The sequence below is a fragment of the Ambystoma mexicanum genome, chromosome 3p, assembly GCF_040938575.1.
Source record: "Ambystoma mexicanum isolate Mex_15411 chromosome 3p, UKY_AmexF1_1, whole genome shotgun sequence".
In the NCBI taxonomy this organism is placed as follows: domain Eukaryota; kingdom Metazoa; phylum Chordata; class Amphibia; order Caudata; family Ambystomatidae; genus Ambystoma; species Ambystoma mexicanum.
The window spans coordinates 1,178,524,775-1,178,541,078 of NC_090925.1; positions in this window are offsets into that span (position 1 = coordinate 1,178,524,775).

A 16,304-nucleotide genomic window follows, 5' to 3' on the forward strand; every position below is an offset into this window, starting at 1 on the left:
CCAGAGAGGGTCTGGTAATGCGCCCTCTTCCCAAGCTACGAGGGACCATCGTGTACCAGCAGATCTTTGCCAAAGCTCCCTGGTAGACAGACTTTCGACAGGCTGCCGACCCGAGACGGGGACCACCGCGGAATCACAAAGAGAAGCGCCCGGACTGTTGTCCGCCACTGTCGACGACCGCCATCGCTGACCGGAGCTGCCGTGCTCTCATTTGCCTAAAGAACTTTCGAATCCAAGGACGCTCTCGTCCGCATCATCGCCATCTTATCCCGCTGGAGAAGGCCTGACCGTTGACGCGCCGAGGAGCATCCGCCGGTGGATTTACCGCCACACAAAGACCACAGAGACGCGGAGGACTCGATGCCCTAGCTGGGCCACAGTTCTTCAAACTGTTTGCGGTCCAGAACTATCGACACCGAGGTGCCCTGCATGCCTCTTCCTTGCAGGATGTTTATGCTTCTCTGTCAACGAGCACCTCTAGGAACGAAGCTGCCGCTTCACCGTCGTAGCTCACCCTGTTCCCCGTCAGACATTCGACGACCCGTGACTCCTGCCTTAAAGGGAGGGCACTCAAGAAGGGCCATCGATTCCCCGCCGAGGAACGCTACAACGCCAGGTACTTTGGGGTTGCAGAACTATTGCGAAGTCTAGTGTGAACAATATGGACTGGGCTTGTATCTTTATTCTACAGGTTGCCCAGGTGGGGGGATCTCCACACAGAACTGTGTCTAGTGGTACGGGGCCAGCATTCTGCCAATTGTTCAACCATCTTGCTTTCCTTCCTCTCTCTACTGCTGGTTTCCTCTTTATTGATCTGTGTGACAGGTTGACAGCATACTTGATACACTTTAATGAGATCTGATAATAGTTGTGGTACCACTGTAGAACTGTATATATTTACCATTGTTGATTTTCCGTGCACTAAGTGAGTTGTTATGATAATGTACATAACCTTGAATATTAATTATATAAAGACTGTGTTTTAACCAATACAGTGTGTGGACATTCGTTTGTGGGGGCTTGTACTTAAGTACACTGTACTTAAGAACCAGCTTGCATCACCTCCTGATAAGCTAGGCCTTGATTGCTCGACTACGTTACCAATAATAGAGAATCTTGGCTGGGGTCCTCTGTGCCTCTCCTCTATCAAATAGAGAACAGAAGTACAGACACCCCCCTCCAGTCTTTACCCTGCAGTAAAAGGTTTAAAGGGCAGACCGATGTCTGGTCTGATGATGCTCATAAAGGATCATCTTCAATTTAAAGTGGAAGAAGAAATTATGCCTAACCCCTTTATTCAAATACTGGTGGGAAACATGACTTTAGAACATCAAAAAGAAGAGAAGACACTGGATCTGATGAACTTCTATTGGAACTATGCTAGTATGGCCAGCATCAATTTCACATCCCAGGTGGTGGTTCAGATAGACAGATGTCGAACCAACTGGAAATATCTGTGGTTTATATTATGTGGGGACCTACATTGTATCTGTGTGGGTAACAATTGTGAAAATCGGAATATTGATTTGATAAATTCAACACCAGGAGAAAAAAGAGGAACAAGGTGGAGACAGACTAGGGACTTGAAAGACCTGATGATACTTAATGCTAAGACCCCCGGAGATATAACAGGAAACATTACTAGAAATGGGAAAAACGGGGTTCAGATCATGGACTATATCTGTATCTCGAAAACAATGGCATAATTCATGCATACAATGAAAGTCAAATATATGATGACCAATGATCATAACGTCTTAAGTCTGTCTCTTTCTTTGGTAATGCATCACAACGATCAATTCCATCCTTTAGATTTGGAAGTTAAACAAAGGCATTACAGACAGAAAATTGCAGCTCACCATCTAAAAAAAACTAAAGGAAAATCATAAACATCTGATTATCCAGTCAGAACAGATTATCAAGGTCAAAAGACTTGATTATCTAGGCCTGTTCTCTGAATTTGAACTGAAGAAGGGATGGCCAAATAGACCGAAAATTAAACATCGCTATGTTTACGACGCAGTGGTGGTAATGAAAAAGAAGATGTTGAAAAATACCATTGCTGATATCACCAAAAGAAATCTGCCCCTAATGGGCTTATTAAAGAGAAAGTCCTGTCAACAATATTGAAACTGGCAGAGGCTATATAAAAAAATCAGCTGAGAAAAGATGCAGAGGAAATGTTATGTAAGCTGAAGGCAAGAAATACTGCAGCAAATTCTAAAGATAAAAATAAGACAATATACTTGACGTTTGTAGACCTAACACAGGCTTTCGATACGATTAGATGGCCAAAATTGTGGAAAAAATGTGATCCAGGGGGCTATCCAAGTAATCTGCTGGAGCCAATACAAGATCTTTATTCAGATACCAACCTCGAAATTAGGCTAAACACTTCAGGTCTATTGACCAAGGCATTGCAGACCAACAAAGGCTTGAAGTAGGGCTGTCCGTTGGCTCCCAAGCTCTTTAATCTTTTTATCTTAGACATTGACCAAGCTTTTTCAGAAACCAGATGCTTCCCATCTAGTCTTGCAAATGTTACCATCGGAAGACTTTTGTATGTGGATGAAGTGGTTCTGGTAGATCAGACCCCAATCGGATTGCAAAGGCAGTTGGAAGCTCTGCAATCCTACATCATATCCAACGGCCTTATGATCAATCCTAAAAAGTAAATGATCTTACCTTTGGGGGAAAGTAAGGGGCGAGCAGGGAATAGAAGCTCAGAATGGTGGCTCCAGGGAATAAAAATACCTGTGGTAAATTCCCTAACGTACCGGGGAGTCTGTTTGTATATGAGTGCTACGGACGCCCCAAGACTGGAGTCTCTTAGGGGAAAGGTGCAGAACTTGGCCGCCCAAGGGAGAATTATTTGGAAAAGATATGGTGGATTTTCGATTCTTCCTGTAATTTCATTCTATCATTACAGGCTGCCCCAATTTTAATCTATGGAGCAGAATCTTGTTTTAACTTCAAAATGGAAAACTGGTAGAAGATCGATGGACTGTTCTGCAGGAAAGTCGTGAGTTTACCTAGATCCACTCCCATACAGGCTATTCATATGGAATTAGGACTGACATCACTTAAGGCCATGGTCAACTGGAAAACCCTCTCGTTCTTCAGGAAGTGCATTGAAGATAATCCAAAAGGGGGTTTTGTGATCTTAAAAAAAGGCCTTGTCAGAAGGAAAAGAGCTAACCCTGATGGAATGGGAGTCCAGTTGTAAAACAATAGTAACAGATCTAGGAGCATCCACACTAACTCTGGTTGGGAATCTGGATAAAATCAAAAAGAAATTATTTATCCAGGACTGGACACTTAATCAAGAAGAAAGATCTATGTATAAACATTAAGAAAAATTGACTAATGGATCGCAAAAACTAAACACTATACCTAGATACATACAATTGTTTCCACTTTGAGTTTACAGGCAACCATTTTTGTATTTTTGATTAAATCTATTTCCAACCAGAGATGTACAATGGTGGAAGAAAGGTGATGGAGACTTGGCAACTTGCAGATTTTCCCACAAACTTGATTCAGTGGAAACATTAAAGCACCTTGTGATGAGCTGTCTGGCCCTAAACAACCAGTGAATAAAATTAATGACTGAGGTCACTGATAAATATGGTAGAAGAACACTTGAAGATTGGTGGAAAATCCTTTTGGCTGGTGAAAAAGTATCGATAACATTGGCCCTAGCCAAATTACTAATAACCATCTTTGGTTCTATAAAAATTAATTCTGGAGAAGTAGGGCAGAGAAGCATATAACAAGACAGTGGATCGTCTTAATTTTATGTGGTCTTGTTTATTTTTAGGATTATTTGTAAGAATGTTCCTATTCTTTTTTCTATTTTTTGTTTGGATTCTTAGTGTGGCTAAAGGCTGTCTTTTTGTATAACCATTTATAAGTTGCTGATAATAAAAAGAAAAAAGAAAAAATAATGCCAAGCATGTTGTAGAGTGTGCCCTTTGCATATGTATCAGGATTGTGCTGGGTCTGCCCATCAGGGAAACTGTTGCTGACCTTGTGTAAGGTCAAAAGTCCTAAACTAAGACACTACTGCTGTGACTCTGTACTTCTTTCCTTTGGTTGTTCTTCATTCAAGACCTTTTCTTGGTGAGCTCTGACTGCAGCGCTCAAAAGGCATGTAACGCTTGATACCCATCATTGGGTAATCAGACCATTGGCTGATGGCAGGCCTTGTAATCAAATTCAGAGAGCACAGTGCAGATGCACTGCAAGGCATTACCTGCAGCCCCCAAACTGTTCCTTAAATGCACAGGAGGATCTAGCATACATACAGTGCTCCTACAAAGCATGTGTTACACAAAGATGTCGGCATATATGCTCACCATTCATTCTGCAGTGGATTCCCAGAGGCACAGTGAGCCTATGGTTGCTTGAGTGAATCCACATTCTGAGTTTCTGCCCAGCAAGAAAAACTGCATTTGGTAAAAGTTTTGACAGCCATTGATTGTGCGACCATCAAAACATGAACAGGTTTGAAGGATGTAACCCAGAGATTGGGTTTTTGGCCCCAAATTTTCATCCAAATTACCCATAAAGGATTATGGCATGTTCACCACTTTATCAGTGTTAAGAAGAACCCACCTAGCTGTAACTGGGTGAAGAAAACCTGCTAATGAGAATGCAAGACATGCTAGGGTGTCCTGATTTATAGGTGCCCCTGGGAAACTGGGATGCCTACCTACCATGATCAGACAAAGACCATTGTGTATTGTTCTTTTCTTGTGGATACTGGCCCAGACAAAGTACCATTAGCTACTTCCTCCCACTCTTGGCCAAGGGCATGGCCCATGTGAGTGGGAGAAGACCTGTAGGAATCAAAATGTGACACAGCCGGCTGAACTAGAGACCTGCAACTATCAAGCTTTTCCAGTGTGAAGCTTGTAAAGACACTAGTGTGTCGTGACTTCACTCTCACCAAACTAAGGCACCCATGTATCAGCCTGTGACTACCAGTCTCTGTTGCTCTTACCCCAAGTAGGCACCTCCTTGCCAATTGATTTTAACTTTGGAGATGTATATGTATGCCATACCACTGACAACAGAGTCATTCTCTCATCAGAATTGAGGGTCTGCATAAAACCACAGCAGCGTGAACTTCATTCTATGATCTCTAACCAGCTATGTTGTCTGCACGGAACTTTTATCTTCATTTCATGAGTATAGCTACACACCAGAAGACATGATTGGTTCAAAACAACACTCACTGTAACAACATGATGCAATGGATTATTGAGAGGCCACCCTCAACACAGGGGGTTCCTTTCCCTCCCCACTCAAGGTGTCATGCAAAAAACAGTTTAACAGATTTTTTTATTCAGTCCTATCTCCAGTTCATCTAGTATCCCTTGGATTGTTCCCCCTGAGCTATCACTGAGCCAAAACCAGGCTGGTGTACAGGAAAAACATTTAGGATTATTTGGATTAAATGTTACAAAACTTGCAGTGAAATGTCAACACGACTTTATACGTGGCACAACAAAATAAACTTCTCTCAACATAAATAAATCACAAACGTGTTTGAAAATAACACAAATAACAATTCTTTACTTTCTACAAATTATACTTCAAAAAATAATTACAGCTGGTCAGTGAACACATTCATAGATATAATGCTGTGCAATTTCGATTTTCCTGTGCGCTTAAAAGGCTAGCAGTTTATTGTTACAAATGTGTGTAAATGCATATGTCAATTAATATTTCATCCACACTTTCGCTTTAAAATAAACACAGAGTGATTTAGCAGGTTTTTTTGGGACGATTTGGGAACTTTGGATTTTAGAACCCCCTCCACTGAAAGGCCTGTGGGCCTCATCACGAGTTTGGCGGTAACCCTTAAATCCGGCGGTCGCGCTATTACCGCCAGATTTAAGGGTCCGCTAAATCAGGGCTTCAGCGAATTTCTCCCCAGCTCTGAGCCCCCCCACTCCGCCTAATAGAAAGGGAAAGGATTTAAGGAAAGCAGACTCCCCCACCTATTGGTTTCCCAGGACTCAGTCAACTTAAATTTAAAACCTCTGTTTAAAGTTTAGGACAGCCATCTGCATGTCAGGACCCTCTGGAAAGAAGATAGGGCAGGGGTCTGGTCACTCCACTCTCAAGGATGGCCTCACGCTCTCCACCATTGAACCAAGTGAGCTTTTACGCCTTCCTAGCAATAGACAGCTCCACCCAGATACACTCTCCGCAATCTCCTCTGGTGTTTCCTTGCAGCTCTCAGATGCTAAGTTGCAGCAGCACTCTTCTGATGGTAAATTTCAGCAGCTCTGTCCCTTCCTCCTAGTGCAGTCACCCTTATATAGCACAGTGGCACCAACAATTTTACAATCTTCGGGAAGTACCCTGCAAGAGGCCACACAAATAGGATTGGACAGTTACCCTTCTCTCTCCTCCCCCCTCCAGCCCCTTTCTACACATTGGTTTAAGAGTCTGGATCAGACATATGGCAGCTTAATTTGCAAGCCCCATTTGTTCTCATGTGAAGTTTTTGGCAAAAACTAGTTATGTGGCAAAACTTCATAATCTTACTAATAACTGCGATAATGTACATATTTTCTGATTCAGCTAATCATGGGGAATTAAATAAGATGACAACCAGGTCCGCCCTATGTTGCATGGCCATGTGGCAATTTTATGTAAAAAGAATAACAGTTATGAATATATAATTTATTACTCATATTCCTAATTTTACTTTCCACCTATTCACCAACTCTCACATTTGGAACATTTTCAGATCCGTCAGAAAAAACATCTTAGATGGTGTGGAATCATGACTTGGAAGCCCGGGATGCTGCAGTAAATGTGGTTTATTCTTCAAAGAAAACAAACAAAAAGAAATGTCTTTTAGGTCTTGGCAGTTCCTTCACTGTCAAGGTTCCCTTCTTGGGTAGCAGAAAGTTGTCTTCCTTAGTTTTCTGCTATTCTTTGGTGTCCGGATAGGCCCACCATTCATTCCTCCTCCTTGCGTCCTCTCTGACATTCTATTTAAAACACAACAGAGCAAGTGAATTCGCAGGCTTTTGTGTCCTTTGCCTATTCACTTCCCCACCAATCAGAACTGACATCGCCTAGCAGGCCCCTCATTGGTTGCCCTTGCTGTGTCCTGCCTCCCTTAAAGGCTGCCGCCCACCTCCATACTTTCGATTTTCCCCAGCAGTCTAGTGTGGCGTGTCTGGGTCCTGCTATGTCTGGCTCCGCTTGGCCTTGTGGTGGCCTCCCATAAGGAAGACTCCTGGTCCTGGGTCTCCTCACCCTGGCGCGGCATCCCACTCCATCCCTGGAGATGGGCTCACCTCGCTGGCAGCGCTGCCTCCTCGCAAAGTCCCTTTGAGGCAGTGAGATGCACCTGCCACACTGACCACGCCGCTCCTCCACAGCCGCTCCTCCACAGCACCATGTCCCGGCAATGGGAGGTGTGCACCGTCGTCTTTGCAAGGTAAGGACAGTTAATTGTGGCATTTCTGCTGCACGCCGTGATGGCTCTTTCCACTGCACACAATGGTCCCCTCCATGTCCAGCATAGCCCCTCCTTTGGAGTATGGTATTTGGGCTCCCAGCTGTATTAAGGTGGCTTTGTTCTGCGAACCCCCTCCTGGTTCCCTATCACTCGTCTCCAAATCACAGATGGCCATTTCAGTTTCCTGAGTCACAGGTGGATGAACTTTATATCTCCACAATCGCCTGGAAATTACATCAAAAATCACATGTACATAAAGAAAATCCGACTTATGGTTTCTGGGAAAAAGCCCTAAGTTATACTAGTCCTTTTAAATTATTAGTAAATCTTCATGTGGGACAAATGGCAATTATCCTGCCTCCAGGCCATATGGTCCCACTTGGCTCGCATTTAACCAGAGTTTTTTTGTATCAGACTCTATGTGTTGGAATATTGCTCTTTGAAGTTGAAGATTCAGCCTCTCTTAATGGTAGCCCCCCGTCTACATACTTACTCTCTACATTCTGGTCATACATCAGTCTAAGAGAAATTGACCTGTAGAGACAGCCAGCCTAAAAGACACTTGGCTTTCCGCACCTTCCAGAGAAAGACACATTTTGTTCCATTTGTAAACACTAGGATGCCAGCTATCCAGTGTTGAAGTTGCTTGTGACATGTGTCCCACAGCTAGCAAAAGGGTTTACCTCGACCTACTAACATTTTTCCATGGAAAACAAAGTGGCTTTTCAAATGTCACTGGTATTTCGTATGCAAAACATAATATGCATTACTTTTTGTCAACACACACCATAGGCCTCATAATAAGTTTGCCGGTCCGGAAACAACAGTGCTGGTAAACCTACCGGCACTGTTGTTTCCAGACAACACAACAGTGCAAAATAACATAACATAACATAACAGGCGGCAAACTATAAGTTTGCCTGCCACAACCGCTGTGCCCGACAGGTCTGACCCTGCCAGGCACAGAGGCCACGATAGACAGACTTTTCACAGGAGCACTGGCACCATTGTTAACGGTGCCAGTGCTCCCGTGTCCCCACTCCCGTAGAGTCTGTTAGGACTCTGCGGGAATGAGGATTAACCAAATTGCCGGCCGCCGGAATCGGAATAGCCCAGTGGCACTGGGAAGTCGGGTGCTGGGAATGAATTCCGAGTATGGCGGCAACCCGCCGGTAGCACCGGCAGGGTTACCGCTGGATTCGGAATAAGGGCCCAATGTCTTTTTCCCTGACATTTCTCCTGTTAGCAGTGGTACATTTTTCACATTTCAACTGTAAACACACATGCAAAACCATTTTTGAGTCTGTGTTTAAAAATCCAGTTTTTCATGTTAAAGGGACCTTTGATTTTATTCTTGCTTTTTGACTTAAAATGGTAATGTCTGGTAGGCCTTTTCCACATGGCCCTTCAGTGTTTACTTGAAAAGTACACATGCCAAGCTGTTTTTGTAAGTGTTGAAAAATCCTGCTTTTCATGTGAAGGGGGCCTTCAGTTTTCACTTGCTGCCACAGGCAAAGCCATTTTCATGTCAGTGATGAAAGTAAAACCTGCTTTTCATGTGAAAGGGACTTCTGTCTGGGGTCTTTGAATGCACCCCACAGTTGCCCCCCCCCACAGTGTCCACCCTATTATTTGGCAACTGCAACCTGATAATTGCCTACTCATTCTCACCACCAGATAACATCTGCATACTGGTTTGTACCTTGGCCATAATTTACCTTTGTTTGCCCATTCATACATGTATCATCTTTTCTCAAGTGGATTACTGAAGATTACAAGAGACCATGCATCCCACAGGCCACCAGGAAATGACAATAGTATAGTGAGAAAAATGCTCTGTTCCACAATAAGCACAAACAAGAGGGTTCCTGGGAGTGTCTCTCTACCTGCCTATATCCCGGGTTAGAATCTCAACCAGAGTCTTCAGCTCACCATCCTTTCACAGAAGAGAAATGTCCACTATATATCAGTCTTTGTCCTGCCAAAGGGCAGTCCAGCACCGAAATGCCATGGTAAACAATTGAGTTTTAGACCAAGTAGAAGCAATGAGACACCACTTCAAGACACCAGAGAAGATATACTAAGAAATCTTGATTTCAGCTGCACTCTGGGACTCATCCTCCTTCCCCTCACAGCTGCCTACACTACTGTGGATTGCACAGTCCTAATTATTAGACTGGAATTGATCATGGGCATCAAGAGAACAACAAAAACATGGATAGAGCCCATCCTGGAAAATTGGTAAGCAAGTATGAGGCGGGGACAGCTCAAAGAAAATATCAGTTTCCCTGGTGCAGTACCACAAGGTTCAGTTCTCTCTTGCCGGCTGTTTACTGTGTACAAAGAAATCACTCACAGGCATCCTGGACCAGCTTGAGCTGGACTTTAACTTCTACGCTGATGACACACAAGTAAGACTCCATCTAGACATTGTGGATCATCTTCAAACAACAAAAATATTACAGCGCCTATCTGCTACTCATACTTGGATGGGTGAAAACCAGTTATGCTTACTCCTGGAAAATGTTTTATCTTGATTGGTGGCCAACAGCGCCAAAAACTATTCCATGCATTTGGCCAATAGTCCTTAATCCACCCTTAGTTCAGGCAATAACATTTACACATCTGGTTGTAATTTTGATGGAGTCTCTCCTTCAACAAATATCTGCAATAGTTAGATGCTGCATTACAGCATAAACTCCCTACGAACAATGCTCCAAGCATTGAAAATGAATGCCAAAAACCTTGCTGGCCCAAGCAATAATCCTTACTAAATTGGGTTACTGCAACTGCCTCCTTTTTGTCCTCCCACAATTAAGAGATCAACTGGCTGCAGGCAGAGCAGACAGGGGAGCTGGTCAGATTTTTCGAGTGAAGACGCATAACCACAGAACAGGTGTCTCAGAGGTTTACACGGGCTGTGTGTCCGAAAAGGAACAGTTTACATTTCCAAAATACCTCCCTAGTTATTTCACCTAATGCATCCCAAGAGGAATCCAGAGATCAAAGTCGGAGAACCATTTGGTTCATGTAATAGCCCAAGATCAAGAACTTTGGGGGACAAATTCTCCGTCTTCTGCTTTCAAAGCTATGGAACCCTCCACCACAGAAGCTGAGACTGGCGCTAGACCACCTGATATTTAGTAAAATACTGAAAACTCTGCAGTTCAGCAAAGCTTTCCCAAACTAGTAAAGGCCTCAGGCCAGGCCATTCTCCCAGATGTTATGAACTGCTTTTGCACCGATCTTTTCTTCCCTGTCATCATAGTTGATGTTCTATCAAGCGACAAATAGCACAGCAAGTAGAGCGCTCGCTTTGACATCCGTGCAGACCCTGCTAATGCAAGTTCGAATCCCAAACTCAGCCTTTCATCCTTCCAAGATCGATAGATGAGCACCACACAATGTGGGTAGTAAGCAGCACTCAGATGCCTGACGGTTCATAGCGCTATATAAAAATGCAACAACAAAAACAATAAGACAGTCATGCTCTGCCCAGCACAGCCTTTTTAAAGTCTAACATAAGGTTGCTTTTCACTGAATTGGATCATCCATTTCCCCTCACCCCTATCCCTTTTGATGTCAGTGCTCTGGAGTATTTCATATACACGCGGAGCATTATAAATCATCAAATAAATATAAATGAATCAATACATGCAGGTGTGGGGCCACGCAATACTTTCTTCCTCCCCATAGATGCCCCATGCAACCGGTCTTAGCATTAGGACCACTTAAAGGAAACCAAGCAGCCTTTGCTTGGCTACAATGCATGATAATGTGTGCTGGGCCAGGAGTGAGTAGTCAAGTCATTATTATCGCTAATACCATGGGTTCCGGTTCAGGTGCTAGGCAGCCATTTCACCGGATGCTTCTAACTTTGAGTACTATTTCAGCAAATTTTAAGTTGGTACTGCAGTAGACACCCAGCTGTGCCTTGCCACATTACCCAGTGTCTGATCGCCTTATCTATCTTAGTTACAATGGGCGAGGGGCCTTGGAGACGTATCATACCAAATAGTGTAATTTGTGCATAATTGTGGCTTACCACACAAGGACATTTCTTTTTTCTCATTTCAAAGTGTTCATCTGGATTTTCGCTGACATATGTGAATATTATCTGTCACCATAACATACAGTCAAACAGGCCAAGAAATGTCAATTGTTTCTATTTCCCTTGAATGCACCAGTGGGTCCTTAGTATGTTCCTAATAGTGTGAAAGTGAGTGGCAGATTCTGGCACTTTTTTCAATTCACTTGGTTGCCTGGCACTAAAGAAGATTATTTGTATGATGTCCATCAAAGTCTTAGTGAAAAGGTCAGGTTAGGACAATCCGAGTGTGATATTATCTTCCTAAAGCATGATTTTTACGTCACCTAGAGCTATGTCAAAACCTTTAATGCCTTTGATAGAGTGATGTGCAGTAGAAAGTGGCTCAAGAGCTAATATTAATATTGGCAGTGAGCGAGAAAGAAGACAGTCTCTCGAAGCTTCCTGATAAAAGTACCCAGCAATTAAATCTGACGATTGTGGGATTGTAAAGTAACCTGAGATAGAGGGTGTAGGTGGGCACTACTATTGTTAAATTATTTCTATATTTCTATAATTTCTTGAACCTTTCTTGTTGATAATGCTTCCAAATAAATATGTGGCTATATGCGGAGCTTCCAGGTCGAAAAATAACCCAATGAAACAAGGGTTATATATAATCTGCATAAGTCAAAAAACAGAGTCAGATCCACCCTGTATTACCCGAGCTCTCACCTTGCTCCCAGACGGGGCTAAATTCGTTACCAACAGTTCAGATTCAAAGTTATGTGTCAATGTTTTTTGAGATATAATTCTATTCAATCGTATCTTCCTTCTTCTTTCACCCAATGATTTAAATTTGTGCTTCAAATGACTCCACTGAGTCCTTTATAAAAAATATATTATTGTGTTTAATTCACACAATTAGTCAAATGGTGAAATACAATTTTTCTTCCTCAAAGTACAAGTCAATGCCAATGCATTTCAGTGCAGCGCACCATCATCAGGGATTTTTAACAAACAAAAATCACATCATTCATTTGTATCGCAAATATACATACACGTTTATGAATACATCCCAATTCATGTCCATCATGCCATAGTGTTGTTAGAGGTAGGAAAAAAAGCAAATACAAAACTTTCATTAGTTCTGCTATCATTTAAACCATAGTTACAATCACAATCCAGCTGGCGTTGTCCACCGGCCAGGGATGGTCGTCATGGACGCGCCTTACATCCCGCCCTCCCGTGGATGCGAGTGGGCGGGACGTATGGTTGCCAAGGCTGCTACAGGTAGTCACGTTTGATGAGGTGTCGTGACTGAAATGGTATCCTTTGGTTTAAATGAAACCCTTGGCAACTTAAAGTTGTTTACTTCTTATATGGTGCTAATCGCACCGTGTGAGATACTTACTTACCGAACATCTAGATAATTTCTTTCGGGATATACGCTTCCATATGAAGCAAATCTAATGGATCTACCCCATGTTGTGCATGTTATTTACACATTCTATTGTTGGCAGAACAAGGTTGATCTGCCCAAGTACCGTCTCTTATCAAGTGGGTCTATTTTCTTTTAACGATCTATAACGTAATTACACCCCACGTGACAATTCTGTGCTACAGGGCTGATAAGCACGCCTCGGTCCATTCTTATCTATAAAACAAGGGTTTTAGCAAATAATATAGAATACAAATACGGCATATGGTTCCATAAGAGTGTTCCGTTATAGTGCACCGTTACTGTGCACTACTGTACAACCCACGTGCCAATTCTGTGTTACAGGGCTGATAAGCCCACCTCAGTCCATTCTTATTTACAAAAGGAGGGGTGTTAGCAAATAATAAAGAATACAAATAAGGCATATATTTCAATAAGAGTGTTCCGTTATCGTGCACCATTAATGTGTACTATGTTACACAATACCAGTCTGTATCCGACATGTTCAAAGAAAGCAAGCATAGTTGATCTCTTCATTCAGGCCTCTGGGGGATAAAGTTCCCAGTTTATCTATCCAAAAAGATTCTCTGCGGTTAAGACTCTGCTGGATGTTCATATGTGGTTCCACCTTCTTCACCACCTCCAATATTTTAAATCTTATTTGTGATATATTGTGCTGCTTGCTGTCCCAGTGTCTTGCTACTGCTGAGTTTTTATTATAATTCCGAATACACGAGCGTGCTCGTTCCATCTTACTTTCGCTGTTCGTTTTGATTGCCCTACATAATACATGCCACAGGGGCATTTATTGGAGTAGATCACATTGGTAGTTGTGGATGGCCCAAAGTCCCGTAATTTTATTTGCTCTCCTGTATGTGGATGGTTCACAATGTTCCCATTCTGTATAAATCCACAGTTACTGCAACTCAAACATGGCAATGTCCCTGTTCTTAATGTGTTTCTTCGGGTGCTCAAATCCCTTGTTTTTACCAGTTTGTCCATCAGATTGAGCTTCTTTTGTAGGTGAATGTGGGTGGCTCTTTGAACAGTGATTCGACTCCCTCATCAAGCAGGAGAACAGTCCAATTAGGGCTGTTATATTTTCTTCTCTGAGTAACAGCCACTCTATTGCTCAAAATTCTCATCCATATTGAAAATACGAATGTTCCCTTATGAACTCAAGTAGTACCATTATGAACTCTTTTTGGGCTGTTATATTTTCTTCTCTGAGTAACAGCCACTCTACTGCTGTTCTTCCTTGACCGTGTGGGATGGACGTATAAAGGCTCTTTACATCAATGGTAAATAGAATATTGTCTGCTGCATATGTAGTTCTCCTCTATCTTCACATTTAAAATGGTTAAACTGCCCTCTTCATTTACCATTGGCTGCAGATCTGGTGATATGCCTGTTCTACTTCTCTTCGTCTGTGTTCTGTGTCATCCTTATATCGTGTATCTGAATCTGAACTCCGCCGTTATCTTGTTCATGTTGATCCAACGGCTACCCCCTTTTGACTCTCATCCAGCTGCTCCGCTTCCTTCCGGTTATTCATTCTAAGATCCCAATCTGTCCTCTATTTTCAATTTCACCATTCTCGCTGGTATTTTTCAACACTCTTTAAACCTGCCACCATTCTGCCTATTCTTAAGAACCCTCACCTGGATGTTCATGCCCTGCCATCAGCATCCCTACGTGCGTTGTTCCTTTACTTTATATAATCTTGGAAAATACAGTCTTTACTAAACTCTCTCACTGCCTTGACTCAACCAATCTTCTCCTTTCTCTTTAATCTCGTGTTCACTGCTCTAACTCAACAGAAATAACTCTCTTTCATGTTACTAACTTCCTCTCGCATTCTTGGTATCTTCTTCTCCTTTCTTTACACATCACCTTTACTTCACTTCTATGGATTGTTCTTTAGCTGCTAAACATTGAATTCTTACACACTCACATCGCCTAAACTCTGCAACCACTGAAGTCCTGGTTTGTCCTGCCTCTTCTTCCACACTTGTCCTGTCCCTAATTATATTTCACCCTGCCTTCTTGCCTCCCTCTCTCCATAGCTGCTTGAAGCATTGATGTTACCTCTGATTATGTGTTTTGCTGGTTCCTCTCGCATGTCTTTAATTGTCCATACGTGTGGCTTCCAGCATTTCATAGTCATGAAATGTGCTCTTTTCTCAGTTTTCACGGCATGAACATTTGTATTCGTACCCTTCCGCTCCCTTTACAGGACAATTGATCATCTCTTCTTTCTGTTCTTTGCACTCAAATCTATCACTGTTCTATTGTTATTCTACCCATCTTCCCCATTGTGCCCACATATCTACCTCACTTGCCTCTTTTGAATGGATTAATTTTCAACTTGTCCAGTATTTCCGTTTTCATTGAGAAATGCATAAAGACATTCACTGTTTGTCTTCTACTTACCTCTCTTTGTGCCTTAATGTTTATTCAAACCGCCAAACCGTTCAATCCTCCTCATACGTTTGCCTGTCTGTTCATGGCACGCCCTTGTGCTGGTCTCAGTTATGTTATTTCGCGACCTCTTGCCACCGAACAGTGAAACACACTTCCTATCATTCTGACCCTAGACCCTCCACTTCTTCTGCACTCTATTGAAATCCCATCTTCCCCCTTCTCACCTCTCCTAAATGTCCTCTGTGCCCAGCAAATATTGAAGTGTCACTAATAAAGATACCATTTTGACTGTTTTGTGCACTGCAATTAGTGATACATAAACCAAATAAAATGAAAATCGATGAAATTCTGAAGTGGGGGTTTGGCTCTCCCAGTAAATGCATTGGATTATTGATCCAATGCATCTCATCTCATCTCGGCATCTTCCCCCGCAGGGGAACGAGGTAAGTGTGGTCTCCTCTGCCCATCCACAGAATTCCCTCCCCAAACCCCCACTTAAATTCTTTAAAGTCCTTTTTGGGAGCAGACGCGCTGGGAACAATTCTGTCCCCTGCTAATCCACTCCCAATCTGCGACAGGCCGTCATGGAAAGGAAGAAGGGACTACACATAGTCCCTTCTTCCTTTCCTAGGTGGGCTTTTGTTTTGTTTACTTTTTTAAAGGGTGCCATTGAAAGAGAGAAGGGACTACTTGTAGGGGGACAATAGCCCTTGCAGTAATGCCCCTCCCCACTAGCTCGGGTCTTATTGCTTGAGTAAGCCTCATACACAGAGCATAATGCCCAGCAAGCCACATAAACTTACATACATTTATGCTGTAATATCATGGTACCTCTTTCTATGGTATCTAGAAACTATAGCACACGGATTGATAAAATGAGCCACTAATCACTGTTGTGATTAGGAGGATTGCAGGAACGTGCT